The sequence below is a fragment of the Pygocentrus nattereri genome, chromosome 24, assembly GCF_015220715.1.
Source record: "Pygocentrus nattereri isolate fPygNat1 chromosome 24, fPygNat1.pri, whole genome shotgun sequence".
Classification (NCBI taxonomy): Eukaryota; Metazoa; Chordata; class Actinopteri; order Characiformes; family Serrasalmidae; genus Pygocentrus; species Pygocentrus nattereri.
In genome coordinates this window covers 6,284,630-6,297,057 of record NC_051234.1, presented here as the reverse complement: position 1 = coordinate 6,297,057, position 12,428 = coordinate 6,284,630, and the positions used below count along the sequence as shown (strand labels likewise).

The 12,428-nt window shown below is 42.5% G+C and overlaps 1 protein-coding gene across 3 annotated transcripts in view; it reads right to left on the bottom strand.

Annotated features, from left to right (window-relative positions):
* The window catches only part of oxr1a (oxidation resistance 1a), a 305,121-nt gene that overhangs the window by 181,862 nt on the left and 110,831 nt on the right, over positions 1-12,428 (bottom strand). The gene's annotated exons all lie outside the window — the stretch shown is intronic.

Genomic DNA, 12,428 nt, shown 5'->3' with positions numbered 1-12,428 from the left:
AGGACGGGAAGAGAAAATAGCTCTCGATTTGTTCTCCTTCCCTCTGCCGGGTCCAAACAGCAAAGCCAGACTTTGCCAAAGAGCCAGTGCAGGAGATTAAGCCGCTCTGCAGGGAGGCACACGGTCTGGCAAAGGAGGCATAAACAACAGGGTTTTTGGGCAGAACTCAAAACGCAAAACACGCTTATCTCTCTTTGGAAAGATGGAGATTAAAGTACTGGAAAAAAGAACAGTGGCAAAAAATAACATGAAACGCGGACCAAAGAGACCCAGTCCGTTCCTGGACATAGTCGTTACTGAGTTGACTGCGCTCATATCAGCACTAGTGGTAGGATAGTCTGAATACTGACTAGCTGACTGTCTACACACAACCACGGGACACAAACTGGCAAGACTAGCCAAGTGCAGCAACATGACACGTACCAACATGACACTCATACAACCCACAAAGTTAATTAAAATATCCATTAGTAGCTCCACACCCAGTAGCAAGACTAGCTAGCCTACTGCAGCAACTAAAGCACCTACACGGATGCCTATAAGCCATTAACATTAACGATTTTCACTTTTACGCATTACAACCTACAAAGCTAATTAAAATAGCTAATAGCGGTTAACACTAACACGAGTGCCTCATTCACTCAACAATAAATTCAGTCATGGCTATTTCCACCCACAGGCTAAGTCTCCTCTTGCTGTACGATGCTAAGCTGGGAGGGTGAAGATTAGCATGTGCTAGTCACCAAGGCACATGAACTAACAGTTCAAGCTAACAGGCTAGCAACTGTCAACTGTCAAGCTAGCAGCTAACAGGCTAGCACTGCACTCATGGGGAAAAGGGAGGGTCATCTTACCAACCCAGAGACAGTGAAGCTCTCGTGAACTCCTACCCATGAATGACAATGGCACTGAATTTTGATATTACAGGGAACATCATGGTTGCGAACTTTTTTCTGCCTCAGGCTGCTAGCCTAGCAGCGACAAAACACTCTGAGTCCTATTTCAGCTCTTAGCCTTTACCCCTCCGTTTTACGTGTTCACGCCAAAGGGCTAGGGTGTTCCTGTGTTAGTTGAGATAGAGGGGTAAGGCGAAGTGTTAGGGCTACATGGCGGAGGTTTTTCAGAGACAACACTCCAAACAGAGTGATATGAGAACAAAAGACAAAAACAAAAGAAAATGACAATAACCACAGTTTTATCTTAGTTGAATGTGGTTTCAGTGTGTTACGGTCCTTTTCTTCATAACAAGCATAAAAAAATCAGTAGTAGTGTGCTGATATCTTGGTAGCTAGCCTACCACTACTACTACTTACGTCTATGCTTTATGTGGAAAATTCAAACAAGAAGCTGCTGAATATCTGACTTCAACTTCATATCACTAAGAAATTAGGGGTGAGTTATTGTAAATAATTGCCCCCCCTTTGAAAACATATGCTGCCCTGAATGTAACTAAAGCCCAGCTGTGAGGAGCTGAACTTCTGAACTGTCACTGCAGACTGGCAGGTTCGCCAACAGAGCAGCGCTAGTAGCTGTTAATGAAGTTATGTCCATTTTTATTTGAGGGTCCCATTTCCTAGAGGAATATTTCGACCACTACACCTTGGGCAAGGTGACACTCAAAAACAAGGGGTAGGGGGTAAACAGAAGAAATAGTATTGGGTCTTTAAAGTAGAAGCACTGTTAGCACTATTTTATAATGCTTGAACAACTTTTCAATTTGTCGACCCTGACCAGAAGAAACGGAAAGTTTGATTTCCATAGCAACTCAAGATACTGGAATATCTTAAGTATGGTTGGGCTATTTAAGTGGCTATATGCAGTCCCTGTAGGTCTCCAAGTGGATTAACAGCATATGCTTGCCTATCATGTCGACTATGCCTTTGGTCAGTATGTTAGCTCGCTGCCTTCTCTCTGAGGCAAATGTGACGATAATAATGCCCTTGAGTCCTGTTACCATGACTGGAGGCTAGGCAACAACGTCAAACGGAGAGAGGCAACAAAAGCCTTGTCGCTTTTGCCGGGGACGGTTTTATCTCCTCCGCGTCCTTGTGGCTGTTTAAGACAAGGCCCTTAGCGGAGAGTTATGGAGGCTGGCCTTGCTGGACAGGCATTTAGAAGCCTTCAGATGCCTGATGGCTTAATCGAATCAGGGGATGATATGAATCTAATATAAGCTGATAAGTATTCATCATTGCAGTTATGTGACCGTGGAAGAGCTCTTTATCAGCATGAATCATATTCACTCAAATCAATACATGGTTAAAAGTGCCATTCGATAGACATGGAAAAAAAACAACAACACAGGGATCTATTACACTGCAGCAAGTCGGATTGTTTTAGCAATGCATTAGCGGCAGTTAATCAAATTCCACTTTATCTTTATTACTAGGGTTCCATAAATAATACGACAGGCGGCAGTTCCTGCAGAACATATGTTTTATAGTTTTGTCTCAGAGCTTTCAATATTGAGTACAATAATGTGAAGAATATGATAAGCCCCACATTTCCAGCTTTATGGGTCTCTGCATGGCCCCTAGTTCAATTACACCCAACACCTGAGGGACATGGATCCTATCAGCAATGTTCATTGCTGGATAAAGCCTGTCCCGGTCACATGCCAACCATTAAAGCGATAGTTCAACAAAGAAAATCAAATGTGCAAGATTTCCCTTTATGCCACATGGAGGTCATCAGTCAAGACATGTTTGGTGTCTAAAGTTTGCTTCTTTAGTTTTCACACTCAACCTATGAAGCCAATGTACACTACATGGCCAAAAGTATGTGGACACCTATATGCGCTTGTTGGACATCCCATTACAAAATCATGTACATTTATATGAAGTTGCCACCCCTCCCTTCTGACTATAACAGCCCCCCCCTCTTTCTCATTTGTTCTGAACTTGGTAAATCATGGACCCTGCTTTGTACACAGCGGCTCAGTCATGCTGGAACAGGAAAAGGTCTTTCCCCAAAGAGTAGGGAAAGGGTAGTCGATGGTACATTTTGAGACGTTAACAGTGTTTGCATATTAACATCAAACTCTTTTACTTAAAAAAGGAAGGAAAACTGGATATCCATTAAATGTGAATCATTCAATTTAATGCCTGAATGGTTTGTTTGATCTGAAAAATGTCTTTGTGGTCAGGAAAATTTTCATGGACATTACCGGGTGAGGTGGTGATTAATGTGGGCATAAATGATTCTTAACGTTATTCTGAAAGGCGACAACTAGATCTTCCCAACACAAAGCCATGTAAAAGGAGCAATGCCTTAATGTAGGTCTGAAAGGGTTAAAGCCCCATTAAAGTGACAAGATAAAGACGGGCCGTGAGGAAATATGCGAGGCGAAAGTCAGCGCCTGTCACGTCTTAATGGACTTTCCACTGGCGAGTGGGCGGCTGATGAACGAGCGCTGGTCTGTGCGCTCACACACAACACACACTCAGCTTGGTCAGAAAGGTTGACACTAATGTTCTCCCTCCCAAAATGCCACAGTGGCCATTCTGCTTCTCAATGTCTCTGCTGAGGAGGCTGCTGGATGGCTGACGTATCAATACAGGTCATGGAGGGGGGCTCATCAGGGTCCTAGAGCATGAACAGAGAACGACACAAGCATCAGATAACACAACGAGATGTTAGTTTTGTGTGGATGGAGTAGGTGTAGAAGAACATGGACGTGAGACGCAGTCCGTGATGGACTTGTTTTGCTTCTAGAACAGAACAAGCAGCTGGCAAAGCATCAAGTAGACTACAACCGTCATCCATAAACAAATAAAAACCCCAATTTTTGTTGAAGATATATGATGCTACAACTCTACAGCTTTATCAGTTTCAAGCAATTTTAGGTAGCTATCTTTTTTTCATGATTCTATGATGCTATAATGACTGAGAAAACTGTATAATATTGAAAGTTATACTAAAATGAACCTCCAGAACGCTTGCAAGCTAAACCTGAGGCAAGAAATTAGTACAAATAAATAATTACAGTATATCATTTACCATTGGACAACTTCTCGATGTTTCAAAAAAAAAAAAAGATTGGCCTGTTGGTCTTAAGATACCTTCTGTTGTTGAGTATGCCGAGCATGTCAATCCACAGTATATGTTATTATGCTGATATAAATATTACATGATTCCAAATCTTTGAACAGTGCTGTATATTCATCACATCCTTTTTCAGTGTAGGTGGATGTAGTTGAACTGCACTGATGAAGCTTTCTTTCATCTACGACTGTCATTTAGTTCCAAACATCATAATTTCCTGCTTATTATTTCAAATAAAAGAACCCTAATGCAGACGTACTGCTTGTTACACCATTCTGAACAGTGAGGAAAAACACTGGGCCTAAATAATAGGAAGAAAATTCAGGGACACCTCAAGTTCGCAGCTTGCCTGAACGCACCAGATGTTACTACCGAACACATTAGCAAAATCACAGCGCTACCTCAAACCGCCTGTTTCATAACACGTTAAATAAGGGACATTATATCCTGACGGGGACGAAAAACAAGTCTTTGGCGAGTGGGTGGCCATTGTTCTTTCCTCAATGCTCTTTGATGGGATCTTTCATCGCAGACAGGGCTTTGTCTACAGCTGTCATTCAGGCAAATACACGCTGTTTTTCTGTTGGCTTTGTCGCCTGGTCATCTGTTCTCCTCCTCCCCAGAGTGTGACTATGACTCTCTATGGCTTTCGGGTTTTCTATCAGCCCTGGACAGAAGCCTGGAGCTGCTTCCATAGTCAAAAGGTCTCATGACCTTTGTCTCTAGACTCATCACAGATAACAATTTAGCGGGGTGTTACTTTAGGTCATCCTTAGGTCATCTTCAGGTCAGAGAATGGAAGCTTGCATAAGAAAGTCCTCAAACTACCTAAACTACTCAGAATAGCTGCCAAGAAACCCCTGTCCTCACTGCACCATCTCCTGACCTCCTCCCCCCAACTCTGTCTTGGCTCTACCCTTATATCATTGTTATCACCTGTGTCTTGTTTATAGGCATTGCTTGCAGTAGTATATGTTTAGATAGCCTGTAAATATTCTGCGTTTTTTCTGGAATTCCCTAATCGGAAGGTTTGGGTGGTGTTTGGTGCGTTATGTCGAATCAATATACAGTAGCTGCTCACAGACTATTTATGGTAAAGTCCCATTTCTCTCATTTCAAATGACATTTGCTTTAGATGAACAGCAGTAGGTTAAAGCTGTAACACTGACCATAAAGTTTGCTGCTTTAAGAAGGTAAAAAGCATCATAAACGTTAAAGTTATCAATCATACCACTAATATTTTATCACAGTAACATTTTCACGGAAATCCGAGCTCCTTCACATTTCTGAGCTAAGTCAAATGCAGCATGATAGTCCCTGCCTTGTACTGGGTTTCTGAGCTTCTCATTATGCTTTTGTTTCTCTGTATACTTTCCTAGTGACTTTCTATAGTAGTTTGATTATGAACTTGTCTGTATACTTGGTACTCTTACTGTATGTGGTCTGTGTGCTTTGATGTACTAAAACCACGCATAATTAATTTTGACAAATTTACCTCTTCTTAGCCGTTAAAAACAAACTTTAACTGCCTTTAAGACTTATACATGTTCTGATTGGCCCTGTATTGTGTCTTATTCAGAAAGCAGTGCGGAATGAGATGTACAGAACAAACTGTGAAGTTCAGCATGAAATTCTCAGCGACAACAGAAAAAATACTCTTTAGCCTTTTCTTTTGAAAGTGTGGATCCTTCGGAAGGCAGCAATAATCCATATGCTTCCAGACAGCCTCAACGTTTAATTGTTTTGCCACACATCTTCTGTTCCTTCAGCAGGAAAATTACCCCGTGTCACTAGGCTAAGTGTAAATGCACCAATCAGGCTGAACATCATGATCACCTCCTTGTTTCTACACTCATAGTCCAGTTTATCAGCTCCACTTACTGTATAGCTGCACTTAGTAGTTCTACAGTTACAGACTGTAGTCCATCTGTTTCTCTGATACTTTGTTAGCCCCCTTTTACCCTGTTCTTCAGTGGTCAGGACTCTGTGCAGGCCAGTCAAGTTCTTCAACACCAAACTCGCTTATCCATGTCTTTATGGGCCTTGCTTTGCGCACTGGTGCGCAGTCATGTTGGAACAGGAAGGGGCCGTCCCAAACTGTTTTTCCCACAAAGTTTGGAGCATGAAATTGTCCAAAATCTCTTAGTCTGCTGAAGCTTTAAGCTTCTTTCACTGGAACTAAGGGGCCGAGCCAAACCCCTGAAAAACAACCCCACACCATAATCCCCCCTTCACCAAACTTTACACTTGGCACAATGCAGTCAGACAAGTATCGTTCTCCTGGCAACGGCCAAATCCAGACTTGTCTATCAGATTGCCAGACAGAGAACCATGATCGGTCAGACCAGAGAAGATGTCTCCATTGCTCTAGAGTCCAGTGACGGCGCTTTACACCACTGCATTCAACGCTTTGCATTGCACTTGGTGATGTAAGGCTTGGATCCAGCTGCTCAGCCATGGAAACCAATTCCATGAAGCTCTTTACGCTGTTCTTGAGCTCATCTGAAGGCCACATGACGTTTGGAGGTCTGTAGTGATTGACTCTGCAGAAAGTTGCCAATCTCTTCGCATTATGCCCCTCAGCATCCGCTGACCACGCTGTCATTTTATGTGGCCAACCACTTCGTGGCTGAGTCACTGTCATTCCCAATTGCTTCCTCTTTATTATAATACCACTGACAGTTGACTGTGGAATATTTAGTAGTGAGGAAATTTCACGACTGGACTTGCTGCACAGGTGGCGTCTGATCACAGTACCACGCTGGAATTCACTGAGCTCCTGAGAGCGACCCATTCTTTCACTAATGTCTGTAGAAGCAGTCTGCAGGCCTAGGGGCTCGGCTTTACACACCTGTGGACATGGAAGTGATTGGAACCTGAATTCAATGATTTGGATGGGTAACTAAATACTTTTGGCAGTGTAGTGTATATAGTAAGTGGAGCTGATAAAATAGACAATGAGCGTAGAAACAAGGAGGTGGTCATAATGTTATGCCTGATTGGTGTATGTTCCTGACTGTCACATCACAACCAAGAATTCCAAAATAGGCTGTTTTCGCAGCTTAGTTTCCATGTGAACTGTGTGTTTTGAACCTTAAACAACATTTACATAAATCAAACTCGTATGGTTAAAAAGTAAAGGCAATTCAGTTGAACATGATAAGGGCTCACCAATTCAACATTTCAGCTGCTGCTTTGTGGCAGAGGGGATCAGCATGCTACACTTCGTTGTTTATCAAAGTGCCACCATAAATCAGCGATGGGGAGAATAAACTGCCCGCTGATGCTGCTATTCATCCCCCCCGAACACATCAGTATGGCAGAAATGCGGCTAAAGCAAGGCCTTTCACTCTGATAAGAGCGGAGAGATGAGAAGACGCACAGGCCTGAGAGAATCTGTCTCTTTTCTTATGGATGCCTCTCTGCAGCGCATTTCACTCTGTCTGAATCTGAGTGCCTCGCACGTTCCAGCACACGCAGCCTGAATGAACCCCGATGTATACAGTCCAAGACACACATGCACTCAGCCTCTCGCGTACACATACACAAACATCAGCCAGCATCCTTGGGCCTGAGCTGCAGTCTTTCAGCCCTCTCCAGTTGCTATCCACACATTCGCTCTCCTGTGCTCTGATTGGCTCAGAGCGGGGGACGAAGAGAAACGTGATAGGACGAGGGCTTCGAGGCGGAGACGAGATTGAGTGGCTGCAGAGGAAGAGAGTGGAGCAGGCAGAGTGAACACACGGCTTGACAATCATCATATTTACCCCCTCAAATGTCATCAGAATTACTTCATGGGGACAGAACAGTGGGTTACACTTTACCCTGCTACATAACACTGACATAAGCATGCCATGACATGTATTACGTCATGGCAGATGTCAGAAGTTATGCAATACGTGAACTGTCATGACATTTGTCATGGCTAACGTAGCAAACATTAGCACGTGATGTAAGCCTCCGTGATGTCAAACGTTATGAGAATTAAAAATAACGGGCACATGACAGCATGTGCAATCTTTCGTGGCATGGTTATGTCAGTGTTATGTAGCAAGGTTTAAGTTAACAGATTGTGTCTTTATGACAATGTCATAGGCAGCTGTTGGTATAGTGTAGTGGGTAACACCTCTGCCTTCCAGGCAGCAGACTGGGGTTCAATCCCCTGCTTGGACAAGCACCCTACACTATGCCAATAAGAGTCCTTGGGCAAGATTCCTAACACTGCCTTCGCCTACCTGTGTAAATTGATCAAGCTGTAAGTCGCTCTGGATAAGCTAAATGCCGTATCTGTAGACACTAAACTTTACAGTAGGCCAGTGTTCATAAGCTACATAAGCTCATCATGACGTCTAATCCAAACCTAAGATTCTTTTGTCACATTGACATAATACGTCAGGTGTCAACAAGATAATCCCATCGTTGTCATTATCTGATGATTCAGGTGGTCATGTATACAGTGTACCCTGATTTCCTAGATCCAAATAAGCTCAGTTATCGGGTTTTCAGCGCATGTGAACCCTTACTCTGATTTCTTTCATTTTTCTCAGTCTGTGCATGTGCACAAACAGGGTGCTGTCCCAGAAATAGTGAGCAGCTTTTAACACAGCAAAGCTAAACAACCTGGAATCAGCCAGAAATGAACCCAATACCATTCGCCAAACTAAATGGGCTGTAAGATTTTTACAGATTGGCTGGAACAAAACAACATTAATATTGATCCAGCAAAAACTGACAAAACTGAGCTAAACTTGATATTCTGCCAGTTTTATGGCTCAGTCTGATTTGGTCAAGATCAGACGACACGTTGGGTTAATTTCCGGCTGATTCCAGGTTGTTTAGCTGTTCTTCTGTCACAGCTGCTGACAGAAAAGCTGCTCAGTGGTGACGACAGTTTGGGAATTTAGTGTACGGAGCTGGAGAACGAACTGCCGGCTGTGCAGCGAGTGGGCGGAGATCGTTATTCTGCCGTAGCAACAAGCTGCCCGTTAAGGATCTATAATTTGGAGGAAGGAACTGAACATTAAAACATATTAAACGCCACATTCACGGCCCAGTTTATTAATTTCTTACTTTATTTATTTAACTGCTGTACAAAAGCAATAAAACACTCAAGGCTGTTTGTTACTGCAACCAGATCACAGCCATGAAGTTATTTCGCAATAACCCACTCCGTCTCTTTTCCTGATGTTTAAATTAAGTGCATGTAAATGCACACGTTGTTGTTTTTCCAATATTGGGTTGTGTTATGACACTTTTTGAGCACATTAAAACAACTGACTTGTAATGCTAATTTATAGCATGTAAATGTGAGCTTTGGTTGACAATAACAGTAACTGCAGACACTTTTAATGCATAGTACAGTGCAGTGCATCATCATTTGTTAGCTGCAAAGTAAGACAGATAGCAAAATTTGTCTGGGCCACATTCTTGTGTTTCTTCTGGCCCAAATCAATGTAAAGTAGAACTAATGAATGTGGCCCAAATCTGGCCCAACTACATTGTTGGTCCACAACATTCAGGCCAGAATTGGTACACAAATACAGACACAAGGCAAAACTATATGAAGTTGTCCAGGATCTGGCCCTATTCTGCCAGGTAGTAAACCAGCGTTCGCATACCAAAGCCAGAATCGACCCACAGCTGTTTGGGAAAGCAAGATAACTTATTAGCTATTAGCTAAGAAGCTGAACAAAACATTCCAATCATTTATTCATCAATTGTGAGCTAATATTTTGTGATTGTGACAGGCCTATTAGAGACATTAGCCTTGTAGCTCCATTGACCTCATTCAGGGTGAGGGGAAACAGCGTAAATTTGATTTTTCCGCCAAACTATTCCCTCACCTGACATACACAAAGGGCACAAGTGATTTCAGATCAATAAGTAATGATGAATACAGGAGGTGGAAAACAGCACAAGGGAAAAATGAAACCGAGTAATTTCAGGAAGAGACCTTTAGCTGGACAGAGGTAATGTTTCACATTTCTGGAAAATAAGCCCACATAATTACTCACCGCTATGGCTCACCCAACTGGAGCCACCAGACAAATCCATTCCCTCACATAACTCCAGACGCTTATTAAATATGGTATGATTGTAGGTCTTAACGATATATTTTTTGTGTAAAACTGAATGATATTTATATCATTCCATTTGTTTTCTGAATTCTCATAACCATGTATGATGGTCAGTAGATGTAAACAGCCCACTGCTACGGTCTCTCGGCAAAGCACCCACCAGCACACGCTTACACATAGTTATAATCTGGAGAGTAAACGGTAGAGCTTTGAAGAATTTCATACTAACGTTGCCCCTTAAACTCCTTGGAACCACTGGTGGTCGCAAAACACACTTCGTCATGTTCCATACGTTCATATTCCATAAGCTCCGGTCAGAAGCTGGACGTCGCATGAGGGTGTAACGTCTTCTCTCAGGTCAAATAGATGGTGATGTCATTCTAAACCCTTATGATAAAAGAAGCTGAACTCACAATTTATTTTTCTACTGAATTTCGACCCATTTTATTTTATTTAATAAAATAATACAAAGAGATTTTTGGCTTTCAGCAGTAAATTGTAAGCATATAGCGATATGTGTGAACATATAACGCACGTTCTGTTAATTTGAGGGTAACTTTTATTAAATAAATAAATCAAACAAAAATACGCATTTATTTCATGCAGTTACCGAATAATTTCCTTTACGATTGGGTCATATAAAATTCAGATGGACAAACTAAAACATACCCTGGAGAATAAGAGGTTAAACTATAGTTGATTTTTTGGTGAAAAAAAATGTAGAGGTTCAATTAATATGACAGTTGTGGTCAGTGTGCAAAAAACCCTACTCAGGGGTGTCCTGTGTTGGCTGGCTACTCCAGCATTGGCTGACCTCTCTAACTCACACACCATAGTGCAGCTGATGCTTCAGTGGCAGCAAATGATTTGGTTTAAGCTGTTTTCGTTTGGAAATTCTTGTTCTAGTTTGGTGATGTGCTCTTACACACATTAACTGAGACCTTACATGTCTCATCTCTTGTCTTGGTTAATAAAAGAGGGCTTGCAGGCATCACTTTGTATTGGCTGCATTTTAGGCCAGAAACAATGCAAGTATCTGAATGCAAATGATAATGCCCAGCCAATGTACTGCAAGGGTCGTCTTCAGTGGGTCTTCAGTGGGAAGACGACCAACGAATAAGTGTGTGGAGGCACCGTGGTCAGTGCCAAGATGAATGGTTTTGTTGTCATGCGTCACATGTCTAGAAGGCCTGTTGTCAAGGCCTTCTAGAAGGTCTACGGGGCAATTTCGAACAATGCCAAATGACCTTTTTCTTCATTACAGGCACTTTGACAGCCCAATGTTACTTTAATAAGGTCCTCCAGTGGCCCTTCCTTTTCTGAACACACCCTTCACTGAGCTATTCCAACAGGCCGATGCTCGTCCACATGCTACTGCCGCTTCAAGAGCTTGCCTTGAAGACACAGATACTATGCCATGCCCAGTCACATCACCAGACCTATCCCTGTTTGAAAATGACCCCACGCCACCCTCAGAATCTGCAGGAACTTGAATATTCAAGCTGCATGGGATGGATTATCACAGGACACCATTAGGAACTTCTACAACCCCTTGCGTAGAGAAAACATGGAGGCCCAACGCCAAACTGAGAGATACTACTTCTGTACGTGCAGCTCAATAAATGTTGCCCATATCAGGCGAAATCATTGTTCCTGGTCACCTTTATCTTCCTTCCTTTCCGGTGCAACTCATTTTTTGAGTGTATAATATCTAGACTTCTAAGCACTGAACATCAAAAGCAAGTCAAATCTAGTCACAGAAACGTTCAGTTCAGTTCATTGACACATTCAAGGAATACCTGAACAATCTAATGATAAGTCAAATTCATCTGAGCTGAGCACTGCTGTCTGTGTGGCATCAGTTCTCATTCTGAGATGGAGACCAAACATTATACTACAGTGAAGAGGTCTAGGTGAATACAGCACGGCCTGAAGATGTTTATGGTGCGGAAGCTCTGGCTCATGTCTCTGTTTGGTTCCTGCCGGCACGGCAGACCCATCTGCAACGGAAAGAGGTCAAACCCATTTGTTTAATTTGTAACCTTCAGACTGATTAGCCACCCTAACGAGCTCTGAGCTGCAGCAGGCACAGATCGCTCTCACTTCGCCCTTGAGGAGCACACACACACACACACACACACACACACACACACACACACACAAGTGTCAGTCAAAAGTTTATATGAATAAAAAATATTTCGATCTTAACTGAACTGAAAGTTTACAAAAGAAAAAACTTCTTAAAAAGGTAAATTTCAGTCATCATCAAGGTCTCAGTAAATATAGAGACTTCTTCTTGTTTTCATC